The sequence below is a fragment of the Mixophyes fleayi genome, chromosome 1 (genome assembly GCF_038048845.1).
Source record: "Mixophyes fleayi isolate aMixFle1 chromosome 1, aMixFle1.hap1, whole genome shotgun sequence".
NCBI classification, from domain to species: domain Eukaryota; kingdom Metazoa; phylum Chordata; class Amphibia; order Anura; family Limnodynastidae; genus Mixophyes; species Mixophyes fleayi.
The window spans coordinates 180219808-180237288 of NC_134402.1; the positions used below are offsets into that span (position 1 = coordinate 180219808).

Here is a 17481-nt window from a genome sequence, read left to right on the forward strand (position 1 = left end):
ATGAAATACAAAAACTAAGTGTAGCTTTTGACAAAATCAAGAAATGAGTACTAAGGTGTGTATTTATATCTTAAATAATATAGAGTTCTTTCAAGGAAATGTATGTGTCCCTTCTTCTAATAAATGCAGCATTTGTTCAGTATTTACCAAGCAACCAATATGTATGTGCCCCTACATCATTGACATTTGACATGCCTGTCTGGAAAGCACATTTCTGATAAGTGAGTTTACCTGTATCTCTTGCTTTCTCCTGAGGATTGCAAGTAATATTGCCAGAGGAGCTATTGAGTTTCAGCAGCTAATACAAAAAAAGTAGCACAATGAAGTTATATACTGTATGGTAAAACTGGGATTCAGAAGATATTAAAATAATATATGTTCATGTGATAAAGGTTAGCTGACACGATACAAAAGACTGCTCCTGATCAAATGTAAAAAAACATTCTGTCCTGGCACATCTCACCTAAAATATTTTCAGTAGGAAATTTTGTGTAATGTCAATTTAATGCTTTTTATATCCTTTAATGTTATGTATTACTAGGCAGTTTTCCATGCCTGTGTTGTGATTTCCTGTGGTATATAGAGCAGACCATCAGTGCTACTTAATTGCTGATCTCACTATCAAATATAACTACGAATGCGTAAGAAATATAATGATAAGAGTTCCAGAGCCGTGCTCTGTATAGAACCCGGTGAAACTATTTTTCCACTAACAGATAGGATGTCCTTTTGTACGCTGCACATCTATTAAAAGCACTTGAACACCAAAGTTTTTCTTTGTTTTGTACAGGCTATAGGCAAACTAAGGGGCAGGGGACGATCTTCTGTTATAAACAAGCATTTTGGTCGCCTTTTTTTCTCTTGCTGGGTATTACAAATCTGGAATTCTCAGATATGTACAGTATTTTGTACAGTCTAATTGTTTGCACTTGTGTTCTCCATGTAGCCGATCAAGGAGTTTCCCTGGCTATTTAAACCCCTCAGCTTCACCCTACCCTTACCTTCCAATAGGTTATTTTGATGTGCAAATGTGCATAATCCATTGCTGTTTCTTGCATCCTTTCTTCACTGTGTTTGTTAATTTATCTGCCTGCACCCCAGCTCATTCCCAATTGTAGCCTGCCCCTGAGATTTGTCTTGTCTTGTATTTTAGCTCACCTTGTGATTTGTTAGTTTATCAGTGAGCTACCTCCTGGTAAGGCCACTTTGGAAATTGCAACCTGTGGGTTTACTGCAGTGGGGTCGGTCCTCTGGTGAAATTTATGAAGACCATTATCTGAAGCTCGGAGGGCAAGTTTCCTATTCAGATCCTTACACCTCCCTTCTCTGTCATATTTGTGTGTGATTCCAGATGGTCATTCTCCCAATTAAGTAATGTTATACCTTGCTCCTTATCAATACTTCATGTCTCCAATTATATAATGCCTGATTTTGTCAAGCAGATCTTTTGTGGTCCACATGCAACAATATGCATAAGAGAAATTGTGATTTCATCGATCTGTAGCTCTGCATTTGCATTGTTCTGCTCCTAAACATACCGTTTTGAAAGAGTACTGTTTTTATATCTTGAAATAAGGTGTTACTGCCTGATTTGTAATGTCTTCAGAAATCTCAATTTTCATTATCATTTATTTATATGGCGGCACCAATTCACCAATGTTTTACAAAGAATATTTGTCATTCACATCAGTCCCTGCCCCATTAGTGCTTACAGACTAAATTTCCTAACACAGAGACTATTAACCTATTAGCCAATTAACCTACCAGTTTGTTTTTGGACTTTGGGAGGAAAATCGTAGCACCTGGAGGAAACCCACACAAATACAGGAAGAACATACAAACTCCTCACAGATAAGGCCCTGGTTGGGAATCATACCCATGACTTGATTTGTGCGTGTGGGTTCACCAATCACAAAAGATGTCCAAGAAACTATGAATTCTTGCATATAACTGCTATTGTGTTTGTGCCCTTTGCATAACCATCCTAATAGAACACCATCGTATCCAGCTGTTCGGCCTAGATTTTTCCCAATTTGACCACAAATCTAGCTGTTTGCTGATGAGGCCAAATACTAGAATTTAACATGTGTGGCCACCTTTAAGAGACAAGGGCTTCCACTTCCTAATCTAGGGACATTTATTGATACAATAAACAGTAATCCAACAATAAAAAAATTAATATTAAGGCTTTTGTGGAAACATAACAGATAAAACTGAGCCTTCTTTAAAGGGGCTCTAGTCTTATATGATTTATTTTCCATTTCTATTTGTTTAACAAAAATATGAATGATTGTTATAATCTTAAAAGAACATTTTTAAGATTGCAGTGCCTTTAAATGACCCCCCCCCCTTCCCGCTCCCTTATAAAAAATAGAGACCCAGACATACCAGACCTACACGATCAATGTTGGCTAGATGCACTCTGCTAGAGAGTGTGTGGAGGATAATATGCAGTTTTCTGCAGAAATCTATGCCTCCACCTCTGCTTCACCAGTAATCAAAAAATAGGATGGGCTTGTTTTAACAGATCTGAACCTTTAGGTTTTTTATTTCTATTTATGTGAAGTAAAATCAACAAAGCTTGACTTTGCTAAAATTCATGCTATGCATATCTCTAGAGGCTAAGACGGAAGGGAATTAAATGGAATAACTCTGCAAATACATTGAGCTAAGAGAAACAGTTCTTGACAAGCATGGATAAGATATGTTGGATTGCTGGCGCATCATCCCTTATGTTTAATTAAATCATTTATTAGGATTTCACACATGTACATTCATGCACTGTAACACACCTTATGCTTCATTTGGATTGAGACATATTGCATTTATATATGTCTAAACTTAGCTAATTAAATGCATATGCTGAACATTTATTCCGACTATGTGACACTTAGCTCTTATAAAAAGAAAATATATTTCATTTAGAGGAAAATAATTGAAACTTTATTGTGGTAAAATGTATTTATAATTTACCTGAAGGAGTCCAGTTATGTTGGCCAGCGATTGAACAATCCTTTTGGCCCGAGCAATTAGCAACAAGAATGAACAAGACCAGTATCTAGTTTCACCACATGCATAGGTAGTCAATTTGGATGAGATCTAGCTCATTGGCACACAGGCTGAGAAGCCTGATCTCTTCTGTAGCTCATTGGCACACAGGCTGAGCAGCCTGATCTCTTCTGGCTTCACTGGGATCTTTTCTGCGAACAGAACATAACAATACAAACAGACTAGTTGCGGTCATCTTCCGACCCCATCATGATGATAATCAATTTCAATCGTATTATTATCATGTTTAAGGCTCTTTGGACACTATACATGCTGCAATTCCAGGCCAATTGCAAAAATAACAATCAGAGAACCCGTCAAGGTGATTGTAAACATCTTCATAATACAAATTAAATATATATATATATAAGTTGTCCTAAGATATATAAAAAATATTTGAAAAAAGTTGTTTATACAAATTTTACAGTAATATATTTACTAGAGACATGTACATATTTGATGAATAGCATCATGAACACTGGTGTCTCTGAGTATTTAGTCAATGAAAACATATATGAAACTTTATTTTGGGAACTGACAATATTGTCGTTTGTAGGAAATTACTTGCAATGTCATGTTTCTCTATCATAAATTACTCGCATACTAGCGGATATACTGGAATTGGCATCCTTTTTACAGTGCAAGCCAATGAAATGTTTCCCTTTTGTGGAATGCATGCCATATGGTTCAAGTTTACAATATTCACATGTTGACGTGCTATATAACAGACATCTCGTGGCAATATATTTGATGCTACACTTGGCATATACTTAATATGGCCTGATTGGTCTAAGAAAATGTAAATTACTGACTCTTAAGCCATCATCTCTTAAACTTCCCATTTATACTTGCTTAATGTATTACTTGCACCACCTATTTAGTCTTAACTGTGAAATATTTTGCATTATAATAATTTATCAGTCATCTTGGAGCAGCCTGGGCTGGTTACAGCCAATGTGGGGAGACAAAAAGCAACAACTAGCACCAGGCTATGCCAGGCTGGGCTGGTACCAGTTGAATAGTAAAAACTGAAGTTTGGAGCTTCGATCCCATTGTGGGAACCAGCTCCAGCCTTGACCCTAATGGTCTTCATCACTGGGTCCAGTTTCCTATTTGTGTGTGTGTTTGTGTATGTGAGCGGGGTATCATTATTTGGCATGCCTGATTCCCTTAGGGAAATCAGTCCTGTGCTATCCAGGCTGGGCTTGGATCCCAATATGTCAGGGTTATTCACTCACCCTGACATAGCCTAGGCTGGTTACCTCATATGAGGGAAGAGAAACATTGTAGAGTTCTCCCGCATTAGTGGTACCCAGACCAGGGTATGAGTGCTATATATTCAATTTGAGGGGGTGGGGGGTAGGATAACTTTTTTTTTTTTAATACAGTTTAGATAATGAGCATGATAAAATGATCTTGGTTCAACTGTATTCTTGTACTGCATGTATCTTAAGATATATGCAACTCAAACAACACAGATAAGAATGTAATTTTTTACTTTACGTTGAGGTGGCAAAATTCCATTCTACTCAGCCGATCTGTACTAGCATGGGAGATCTGTCTTAGATGTGTCTGCATCGGTAGACCTAGTATAAGGCTAGGTACACACTGGAGAATTTTTCGACCAATATGTTATCTACGACCGAAAGTCAGACCATTCGGACGATTCATGCGTACACACTACACATGATTTACCTTCAGATCTGTGCTCTTCAACTGGTCCTCTAGTTGTTTAGAGAATGACAGCACAATAGTTACTCATTCATTCCTATCACACTGATTAAAACTGCCTTGTTATAGCTATCCACATGTCCTTACGAATTTTGTTAGCCTCTGTGACTCAGTCTCAGAACAAATGATCAAATTATTCCATCTACTGCACTCTCTACATTTAGTCACTGGGACATGTTTATTGCCGGTATCGGCTGAAAAGACCATGACTCTGTAAACCCTATGGAGATTGTGATCATGAGTGCATACACACTACATGATTGGAGGGTGTTGGAACGAGATTATTAAACAGTGCGGCTAACCAAATGAAACAACAATCGGTACTTTGGAATTATTGTCGTTCATTGTGTGATTATACACATTAACGCAATATGTGGCCGAGTGATCATTTATCGGGTGATTGGCCTGATAATTGGCTGAAAAACCTCCAGTGTGTACCTAGCCTAACTTGTATCCAATAGTGGCTGACTTGTAGCAAAGTAGACAATAATAGTAGACAGGACTATGCTGAATCCCATCCGAATTGTGGGGTGCAGAGAGCCTTGCAGTATCATCTACACATCTTCAATCAAGTTATGTACATTATAGGCAGTGCGCAGACAGGCAAACGCATTCACGCTCAAATTCACAGATATACATTTTACCTTTCTATCCTAGTTATAAATGACCCTTTCACTAGACATAGGCATTAGTTGCTGGAATAATACTTTGGGATGGAGAGAAGTAAAGACAAGGAAATATTACAGCCAGGAAATATTTTTGCACAATGAAATAATATGTTTGTAGGCTTTATATCTGTTTTTATGATCAGGGATTCGGTACAGAAAGCAAAAGAATTTTGTGTATTCTTGGGGGCAGGTAATGACCTGACAGCATCCTGTGTACCTGTGTAAACTAAGTTACTCCTTGTTTAGACTGTCAATGGGGGCAAACACTTTAAACTAGAGGTCACTTTTCAGTAACATCTTTCTTTTATGTTCTGTTGATGGAAACATTTATAGTTCATGCACCAGCAAGTTGTATGTCACTTAGTGCCCTAACAGTAGCAATCTCTTAGTAAATCTAAGTCTATTGCTTATCCATTACCCTTGCTTATTCTATTGTCATTGTTTGTTCCCAGTCTCTCCGCTGCTGGTGTATTGTTTTCTTATACTTCCATTAATCATGCACCGACTTCAAGAAAATTTTTTGCATGTGAAGTATCACCATGGCAATCTCTTAGGTATGATTCCCCAATAGTATTCCTGTTTATGTATTACCAATCTCAAAACATAAACATCAGGTAGCTGCACATTTCAAGATCATTCATTATTTTCCTAGTGATAATATCAATAGCATATGTTTTAACCTTTTAAATAAGAATGTGAATAGAAAGTCAACCCATTATATGTAAATAGATTTACATATTAAGTATTGTTTCTGAAACTGTAATCTTTGTATTCTCAGCCAAATTCCCAGTAAGGCTCTTAAAAGGATGTACTGCAGACTTAATGGGATCAAAGACCAGATTGGAGATTATCCTGAAATTATAGTGATGGATGTGGCTGCCCTATTTCTCTAATAGGGATAGTTAAACTTGCTATTTGCTTACAGTATACAATTATTAATATAATTTAAAACTTGGATTTGTCCCCATACAAGTGTATGAATAAAACAGATGAAACAACCTATAAGTTAAACAAGCTATTAACTATGAAAATGCCCAAAATGACCTATATCTATATCCTCGCCTTTACTTCTCTTACTTACTTGGCTCTTACTTCTTGGCTAATGAGAGAGAGGAGACAAGTTCATCAGTAGAGAGATGGCCTCTGTCACTTTAGCTTTTATAGAGAGAGGACAACTGTTGCAATATTGGAAAAATATCAGCAGCTTTATAAAAGGTATTAGTTTCTGACTAGACCACTTGCTACTGTCAGATTTGTAGTCAGAATTCTAAAGCCAGTTATGCTGTAAGTAGTTTTACCAAACTCCGATTAACATCATCTTTCCTTTTCAGATATTAAACAATATAGCAAAATTGAAAAAGCTAATAGTAGCTTTATGAAGAGCAAACCTTTTATTGATATTTGTTATAGTTGTCCCTTAAATGCAGTTTACATACATTTTACTGTTCTTTTGGCCACCTGGTGGCACTATTTCACTGAAGTTTAGGGATGGCACTGTGGGTCTAATTCATTAAGAAACGAAAATGCCAGTATGTGCTATTTTTGTGTAAAATCGTACGTGGCATGGCCAGAAACAGACCACATGTCAGTGAACACAGCAACATCCAATTCATCTTTGGGTGCAAAGGACACTTCTGTCAGCCTACGATTTAATAGGTGGAACGAGGAGCAAACTGGGCGTATGCACGTTATCAATTTTCAGTAAGGACGTGCCAAGCTTGAGCGCACGCAGCAGCGTCTGATTAAAACTTTGGGCACTTGCGCGTTTTTCTGTAGTACCACTTGCACCAATTAGTACGTTCATTTTGCATGTCTTAATGAATTAGGCCATGTATTATATGCTGCCTCGTCACATCTATATATGGGGTAGCTGTCACTTATGAATAAGTGACAAAAACATAGAAATGAAGTCTATATGCTTGGCAACACATGATTTTGTTTTTTTAAACATGGACATAAAAATAACATTAAAATAAACTATGTAAAGATGATAGAAACAGTTTTAAGGAGATGTCCTTCTTTCCAAAATTGGAAAGGTCACAGTTTCTCAGTAAAAAACATGATTAACAATAATTGCAAGGTATGTGCAATGCACCAAGAGAGTGATTCCATCTACTTCTTATAGTAGTGATAATGTGTAGGAGGGGGAGCAGTGTTGCTGCAGCTGCTATGCAGTGCCAAGGAAAATTTTATTCCTTTGTAGAGAACTTTAATGAGCTAAAATAGATTTTCATGAACACCCTGCATGGTAATAGTTATTTATCATAAGGTCTTGGTGGCATTTTGAACATGTATTCTCTGTTTCAAACATTTGACAGGAGAATGGTGAAGAGAGCTACACAAAACATTATTAATATTGTAATATTATATTTTGTGTTACTATGCATATGTAGTCCTTGTTGTACATGTTAGAAATGAGACAGACTTCTGAAATAGACAACCAGGATTGTAGAAATATGGAAGAAATGAATCCAGATGCAATTAAACCACTGGTATGACAAGAGAGGCCATAAGCCAAACGCATTTAAACCCATGTGTTTGTGCGAGTGCCATGAACTATGTTCCTCTGCAGCTTCCAACCATTAGGATTTGCTGGGACGGTCCTAGGTGCCTCTATGAATTAAATTTTTACCCTTCTCACCTCCACCTTCTGCTCCCTCTCTGTATTATATCTGGCTAGTGTTATTCTTATTTCACTTTCTCCCCATCTCTTCTTTTCTGCACCACTGCTCCCCCATAGCCCCCCTCGACTCATTTTCACTTGTACCTTTCTATTGCTCTTCAATTCCACCCGTCACCCCCTGTGACCGGATGGGTTTACTCCTCTACCCGGTCCGTAGGGGGAAGAGAAAAGGAGGGATGTTCTTCTTGCTCAGTTTATCTGGGTTTCCTTCTCACATTTTTCTAATTTTTTCCAGGCCACATTTTTGTTCCGAATGCCCCCACCTCTATTGTGTGGTTCACCCCCCCCCCCCCAGACTCTTCAGATTAGAGATTTTGCTCGCAAATTTTGGAGGCAGCAAGGTTCTGCAAAGGGCTACAGCTGTGGCTACCAGGCTGCCGGACTCTAGTGAGCATGTAGTGAAGTCTTCTAACACAGCGCTGCTGAGTAGTTTTTTAAGGAATAGCTTGAGGGATAAGATTCACAAAAGTATTTATTAGAGATGCTTGGGTTCAGTTTTCGGAAAACCGAGCCCATCCGAACATCGCAGATCCCAGTACCAAGCCTGTTCTGCTTAGTACTTTTGCACTCCATCGGAACTGAAAAGGGGGCAACACATAATTTTTGCATCATCTGATCTTGCGAGTTTTGTATTCTATAAGTACCACCCTCCATGGAGATCTGGCGCCATTTCACATAGAGACTCAGAAGGGATAGCAGGGTTCCTGGCATTCTCCAGTGCAGTTGGGCAGCGTGATTAATGAAAGAGAAAAGAGGGCTGGCAGTTTTCTTTAAAGTCTCTAGTGACATTCTACTGTGCCATAGCTCACCCAGAAACAGGAGAGGTGGTAGTGTTCAGTGCTGAAACAGAAATAACAGGGCTGGCAGTGTTCTTAAAAGTTTACAGTCACATTCTACTGTGCCATAACTCACACAGAAACAGGAGAGTTGGCAGTGTTCAGTGCTGAAACAGAAATAATAGGGCTGGCAGTGTTCTTAAAAAATTACAGTCACATTCTACTGTGCCATAACTCGCACAGAAACAGGAGAGGTGGCAGTGTTCAGTGCTGAAACAGAAATAAAAGGGATGGCAGTGTTTTTAAAAGTCTCCAGTCACATTGCTCTGTGCCATAGCTCACACAGAAACAGGAAAGGTGGTAGGGGTGGTAGTGTTCTTAAAAGTATCCAGTGACATTGCTCTGTGCCATTGCTCATACAGAAACAGGAGGGGTAGAAGTGTTCATGTCACTCTCCGGTCTCCAGTCACATTGTTCTTGTCACTCTCCGGTCTCCAGTCACATTGTTCTGTGCCATCGATATGGATTCACCTCAGTCCACAGAAGACCAGGAGCACCAAGTAGTAGTTAGCACCAGTCATCAAGATGATATTAATCCCTCTACGTCATCTGCTAAAGCCTATGTTCAAGTGTTTAGTGGTTTTAAATCAGGGAAACAAAAATGTAAAATAAAGCTTTCACCTTTTTTAAAGAAAAAAACACCTCTCTAATAAAGGTGAAAGTTTACTAATTGAAAAACATAAAATTGCCAACAAGCCATTCTACCCCAAATATTAACAAGCATACCAGTATCAGCTAGCTCCCTTCTCTCAGCTAGATCCCAACACCTGCAATCTACACTGTCATCATCCTCACCCTCATCAGTGTGTACATCATCCTCACACAATACTAATTCATCTCCGCCGGAGTCCACCATTACAGAAGTCTCTGTATTTTGATGTAATTGCAGGTAATGGCCTTCCTTGTGGACTTTGTAGTTCAATTTATGACAGAGCTGTCATGATTTTCTTTTACACTAGCCCAGGGGCTAGATTTACTAAAGTGCAGTTTGCTCAAACCGCCGCTTTTCGGCTATTTTTCCGGCGGTTTCAAACCCGCTGGATTTACTAAAGCCCAAACTGCCATTAAAACGGCCAGAATTGACATTTTCAAAACCACCACTTTACTATCTGCCATCCCGATTTTATCAATGATGAACATACAAACAGCCAGATTTACTATGCTGGGGTTTGCAAAACCGCTGCAAAACAGCCATCCAAACGGCCAAAATGAAAGAGGTGGCTGTGAATGGCGAAATTGATCAAACAGCATGCTGTTTGAGCTATTTTGCCATTCAGAACATAAGAGAAAGCATCATTGACATTTTAATTATTTGGAAAATCATTATTTATCGATAACGGAACAAAATAAATTTATTAACTTATGAAAGTTTTTTTTTTTTATATATATTTTTAAAGGGACACTATTATAGCATTATATTAAGTGGGAAATTTGAATATATTATATTATTAACTGATTGTTAATAGTGGATATAATTATTTATGTTGCACAATTTGTCATTACATATTGTCCAAATAATATAATAATTAAATCATTTTATCCCCTTAATATAATTAATTGTTCCCCCCATTATAACTTAATATTTAATTCATTTTGCCCCTTAATCAATAAATAATGATTGCCAACATAATTTAAATGTCAATGGTGCTTTCTCCTATGTGCAGAATGGCAAAATAGTTCAAACAGCATGTTTGGCGATAGGTGGCGGTTTCAAAGTGCCATGAAACTCGATTCTTTGTAAATCTAGCCCCAAATGTCAAAATGTTGTGCTGACTCATCTGCATTACCACTGGGTGTCTTGGGAAAGCTAAGTTTTTCCAAGCACCAGTTGCCAAAGAAACTGAGGGAGGAGACATTTTCGTGTCATGTACCATTTGAGCTGTCATCTTGCTGACCAGGAGCTCATTGCATCTTTTGAGATATGGGTAATTTGGAAAGAAAGAGAAGACATAGCTCTTAAAAGTAGGATCATGCACAGTTGCCAAAATGCAGTAATCCGATTTCAAGATGTTGATAACTCTCGGATTCTGGCGCAACAAATAAACTACTTGATCTATAGTCGTACATCGTTAGTGGAATTGCTTAGTTTCATCTCCTTCAATTTCTCTAGCTGCTTTTCCAAAAGTCTAATTAGGGGATTCACTTGACTCAAGCTAACAGCTACTGAACTCACTTCACAGGTGACTACTTAGAGTGGTTTCAGCACCTTGAACAACACGAAAAGTATTGGTCACTGGGTTGGACTACAGTATATTCCCCCTCAAATTCTATTCTTCTTGCAGCTGTTGCAATCACCTATATGCTGTTGCAGAATGCCGAAAATGACCCAAATAATTTCAGGACACAGACAGCATCTCCTGCATGTCACTATCATTTTTAAAAAACCTCTGTACCACCAAGTTCATTGTGTGAGCAAAACAGGGAATGTGATGGAATTCTCCCTGCTGTACTGCTCTCACAATAATGATGGCATTATCAGAAATGAAATATCCTCAGGAGGGTCCAATACTGACTGTTTTTTCATGTAGCACACAAATATCAACTTTAAATTTCAGTGTACAAATAAGCTATCAAGTATTTGTGTGATGCATGAAAAAACAGTCAGTATTTAACTTATGTGCAAAACAGAATACTAATTTGCACCCCTTGCATTGTAACATGGTTTTGTCCAGAAGACTGAAATAAAAAGTTTCTGAAGTTAAGATACTTAATGAATCAGGCCCCTAGTTATCATTTATTTAGTACATTCTACAAAATGACAGCTAGAATCTGATTGGTTGCTATAGGCAACATCTCCGCTTTTTCAAACCTGTAGTTTAGTAGCCCAAGGTGTCAATTTATAACCAAAAACGTGTACCTGAGGGTATTTACAATCCACAAATAGTGCACAAAAATCTATAATTTAAAATTAAATAGCAGAGTAGATTTTAGTTGTATGATTTTGCAAAATGTGCTTATCCCAGTCAGAGTGTCCTAACTTTTTTTCTTTTACTTTTATTATTCTCTGAATTTAATGTTTGACTTTTTTTCTGCACATAAAATTTGGGTTTATTCGTTATTTATGTAGAATGCCCCTCCCATTTTGTGCAAATTTTACAGGAAATGACAAAGAGTAGTGGAATTGAAATTGAAATTGAATAAACTTCAAGAGCGGCAATGTATAAAACGTGAACATATGTTAGACATCTGTTGTTATGTTCTTTGTTTCTCTTGGACATGTATAGATAGTAACAGTGAAAGGAGTGTCTCCCATCTACTGTGGAAGAATTCTGAGTCAGTGTGAACAGGATACTAACTTGGACCTATAACTAAATCAGCTGAAGTTTTATGAATATGTTGGCGCTATATAAATAAATGATGATGATGATAAATGATGATGATGTCAAGCTTACACATCATCATCATCATCATCATCAACATTTATTTTTATTACACATTTTATTATTTTTATTATTATTATTTATTTTGAATTATTATTTTATTGTTATTACACATGGGAGATGGGGGTATTCTATTCAAAGTGACCTGCCCCTGGAGTAAGATAATGAGATTCTGTTACTTTTTGCTTGCACCTCCCAGAGGTACGAGAAAAAAAAAAAATGGAGATTAATTTTCGGTAATAACCGGAGGTACACTCTCGAGCACTTCACAGCGGCACTTCTTGGTTAATTGAATTCCCACCATAGTATTTAGAATAGCAATTTGCAGTCACTATGCTTGGATTAATACATTACACAGAGACGTTTACCCAAGTTTGGAAAAACCCAGCTGTTTATATGTACTGTACATTTTCCTTCATTTTTGAACAGGACTATCAAAACGGAAGGCAGTTGAGGTTTTGAAGGCCCCAAGTAGTTTCTACATATTTTTAAAGGAGTATCTACCTGTTCCCACCTACCCTATTTGCAAGTAATGGTAAAAAACATAATTTATGAAGTGCAGTGGGTGTGCACCACAAAATACCTTGCTTTTGCCTAGATGATCTGACTAGCGAAGTTAGGTGCTAAATGTCCGTCTAGGTCGGTGATGGGCGATTTGATAAAATTCAAGGACCGCATGTGTGGCCATCCAGTCTTCAAAAGGGCTGTAGATGCTTAATATCATCAATGAAAAAACAACCTGAAAACAACCTTGGCATGCTCATATAATTCATTGCCCCCATATGTGTCTAACTTGCTACATAATTTCACAACATGCCACTGAGACCTCCCACTTGCTCCAATATAGCAACACAGGCCCCCAACATGCCCATCAGGTCTCCCCACATGCCTTTACAGCTAATTTGACTAGCAACTGCTCTCCTTCATGCCTGCAGAGGAATAAGGGGAACATGCTGAACTGAACACACTGAACTCCATCCTACTCCTCTTCTGTGTGTCCTCCCTACATTGTACAGAGGAGCTCAGGCAACCTGGAATTTGACTGCTCCCATTCAGTTATACTCTTTGCTTTATAACAAAGCAGAGAATAAGTTCTACTGGACCTGTGGGCTGCCTATTGCCTACCACTTGTCTTAGTGCTATAAATCAAAGGAATGAAGAAAAAGGTTTTTGCTGTACAAACATTCAGTATTTATTACTGCAGTGTTTCGAACTCGGACAGTTCTTTCTCAAGCATAAACATCAATGATATAAACAGAAATCAATGCCATTAAAATGACAGCTGTGCAATATACATCATACAAGTATGGTGCACATGTGACGTCTCACAACCAATCAATTTCCAAGAACAGTAGTCATAGCAACCTTTTTAAAGCAATTACAAAAATAAATGAAAGCAACAAAATAACCAGGGCTTTACATATTGATAACAGACAAAAGGGTTACCGCAGTTAGCAGTAACATGAAAAAAAAAACAACGATTAAATGTCAATTCTCTATAATTACCATATAATATGTATACTTTGCATTATGATCTCTGTGTAGAGAAGAAGAAAAACACAAAAATGAGTAAAAAGACTATCAAATGACCTTACCACAATAAAAACATCACAAACAATCAATGATAATCATCAAACATAAAATACATTTTTAATGGAATCTTATAAAAGAATACAGAGCATATTTCCTATCTAAAACTTTTTGGATGCAAAATCTGTAAAGTGTGAAACCAAAAGACCTCTCTTCTTTTGAGTAATTTAATTCTATTACTACGCCATCCAGATTTAAAACCTTCCAGATGTAAGCAATGTATGTTTGTACAGCAATCATCGTATTCCTCATTCCTTGATTTACTGTCAGTGCCGCCTATATGGAAAATATGTATGACGCCACAGAAGCACTGCTATCTTAGAAAAAGAACAACAGCAGTGTGAATCACTACGATGGTGTTGGTTTGTGCCAAAACCTTTTCCTGAAGTAGAATGTTGGGTGGGTGCGTGCGTGGGGGCAGTTATAACATCGTCCTGTACATGACAGGTCCTCTTTAAAAACAAACAGTCAATAAGCTCCTTTTAATTTGGGAGCCATAATAAACATAATAGATACTATGTTTCTTTTTGTAAATTACTACAATTAGTAGATGATATGTGATGACGGTTTTTATTTTAAAGGATTTTTACTCTTTTTCAAATGTCGTTCAAATAATCAATTACCCAAACTTTGTACCTATATTGAGGTACCCTTCCTCTGGTTCCCTCTTTCTCTGTTTTGGATACCTGAAGAAACCAGACATCCAAAGGTCATCAGATATGGCCAAAGAACATATAAGGGTGGGATCAAAGCGCACTAACTATACGTCATACTGTATGTGCGGCTTTAGGAGAAGAGCAATCTGTTATATTCTTAGGCAACAAATTTCCCTAGCGCTCAATACATTACGTTTTGTGGATGTTATAATAGTTCTACTTCAACAAATAGGAACTATCAAAAAATATGGTTAGTGATTGAACATGAGTATGTGCAGTCATGTGCAATTACTAATCATATTTTTTGATAGTTCCTATTTGTTGATGTAGAACTATTATAACATCATAACATCCACAAAATGTATTGTATTGATCGCTAGGGAAAGATACATTTTTCATGGCAAAGAACAGCTGCCTCAAAGAAACTAAAAAAACCAGTGTGGTAATTAGTGGCTATAACGATTGGTGCTGGATTTTTCAAATCTTATTACATTGGTGAACCGAAGCAGCAATTTATGTTAAATTATTATTTTCTAAAGAGGAAATATCTTAAGTACTATCAAAATATGGGAATGTACATGGTGGTGTTTGGCCATTCTGCTTCTTAAGGTTGGATTAAAGTGGTGTCTGTCTCACACTCTGGCCAAAGTAACATTAATATGTGTGTTAATCACTTTAAAAGATGAAAAGATTTATAATAAATATTACATCTACCTAGGTGGTAGAGGTGTTCTGTCCCCTTCCACCGCCCAACATGGCACTCATACACTGGTGACAATCACCTTCCAATTAGAAACTACTCGCTGCAAGAGTGAGCGCTGTGACTGACATTGTGAGAAGAGTGGAATCAGGAATGAATACTTCCTGTTCTTATCACGTCCCCTGCTCCTGTCAATCACTGTGCCCGCTCCCACAATGAGCAGCATGTGACTGGAGCAATGGGGAAGGGGCCATGTTTTGGACCAGCCACCACTAGGATGGTGCTGTCTGATTCGCACCTCACGGGAGGAAAGGCCCTGCGGGATGGTTAAAAAAAAAGAAGAAAAAATGAACTAACTGACATCCTTTACCCACTGGCTTATGGTCAAATCACTAGGATAAAGGTACAGATTTACTCTAAGCTTAAACCATTACTTGAAAAGCATTCCAAGACAAGGAGAACCATACAAATAATGTTTTTAAAAAAGGAATTGTGCTATGTACAATCTATTATTTTCTAAGCTAGATATACTAATACATTTATATAATATGAAAACCTGTTGAAACATGCACTGACACTGTAAAACACATTCATCATTTTTATGTAATATTATAGGACTAAAATTATATGCAGTGATGGCAATTCTTTTATATTGAGTTGCTTTACTCTTGGAACTTGTCCAGCTGGTGAATAAAAACATCCTAAAAACTATATCCTGAGATTACTGGCCACTTCGTAGAAAGATCATTTCACATAACCAGTTGGTACCTTCCCAAGAGGTGAGCAGAAATCCACCAACATAAATACAAATTACATAGCTTGTTTAGGGCTTTAGAAAGGGGATGCTCTATATATTTGTTTCTAATGGAGATACATTTAATAATTACTCTTTCTATCCAGAAGCAAGTGGTGGAGGCTGATTCTCTTTTTTTAAGCTAATACAATGCCTGTTGCATCTGTCTGCTTCCAATTTACATAGAATGTCACAGGCAGAAAATGGCAAAAGTGAAACACATACTTTTTCATTTTTCCATTTTTAACCAAATATGTCCTATACAACACAGCCCTTCTAAGGTTGGCGTGAAAGTTATTTCTAAAATTGTTACTTACGTAAATAAACACTCCTACATCAGCACAAGCAATCTGCAGATATATGTTATACATTAGAACATCCTGCCAGTTTGCAAAAGGTTTTTTCTCTCGTGCTTTAAGGTTGGACTGAATGAGTCTGCAGCTCCCTCCTCGCTCTCGTAATACTGCCATTTACATCAGTGTGTGCTGTGCTGGACAGGAGAGTGCCAGGAAATTTGAAACTAGTATGCATCCAGTTATGGGGAATAGCGGAGCATGAATTAGCACCATCTCCTTTTAGCTAACTTTGCTGAAGCGCTATACTGATGACCCCATGTCGTCTCATTGATCAATGGGTAACTGCTGCAGCTGCCATTGTAACTGTAAGTAATCTTTATAATCATCTTTTAAAATGTGTCATCTTTCACAAACAATTATGTGTGATCACACCAATGGTCAATAGGTTTTTATTTGTAAATGTCTTTTTCTTTCATGTTCAAAAAAGCAGGATGTTTACTTATTCTGCATGTCAAGACTACATAATGCTTCCATGCATGCAGGAGAAAATCTGTTCCTTCATTTATTCTGAAAGCTCCATGTGTAAAGAGAAACGATGGATGATTTCATTATGTCTCCCTGCATCCCTGTAAAATGCATTGTCAGCTCAATTCCCACACAAAAGCCTGTTCTGAGCTGCATTAACTATACAGATGCTCATTGCATTAACTTACCTGCTATGAATGTATCAGATAAAATGTCCTTTCCTCACTGGATATCAGATCCAATCTGACCTCTCAAATATAATCCAGGACAGATTTCCTCCTTTGCTTTTTCCATAAAAAAAAACACAGTCACAGTGGGAGGAGCCTACGTTAAAGGGCACACTCTGCTGTATCGTTGCAGCACTGGTACCTTTATCTAAAGGCTTGCATTGTGTTTGGGTGGATTCCTCTATGCTTACAATATGTTATGCAGCTGGGTCGCCTGTCCATCTATTACGTGACAGTAGCCAGTTAACAGGGAAAATATATGTTTGGAAAATTCCCTACTGTTTTCCAAAGACTTTTGTTCTTTTTGCATCCACGTGGACAGATAACGTAATGACTTTTCTGTCTTTG

General features: G+C 37.6%; 1 protein-coding gene and 1 long non-coding RNA gene across 3 annotated transcripts in view; one reads left to right on the top strand and one right to left on the bottom strand.

Moving 5' to 3' along the window:
- The window catches only part of PSD3 (pleckstrin and Sec7 domain containing 3), a 444956-nt gene that overhangs the window by 188951 nt on the left and 238524 nt on the right, over window positions 1–17481 (top strand). The window lies entirely within an intron of this gene.
- Window positions 117–17378, bottom strand: LOC142145628 (uncharacterized). Its single transcript, XR_012689881.1, has 3 exons — window positions 17095–17378; window positions 2974–3200; window positions 117–298 (listed from the first exon to the last, which is right to left on the bottom strand). It is a non-coding gene; the product is annotated as an uncharacterized LOC142145628 (long non-coding RNA).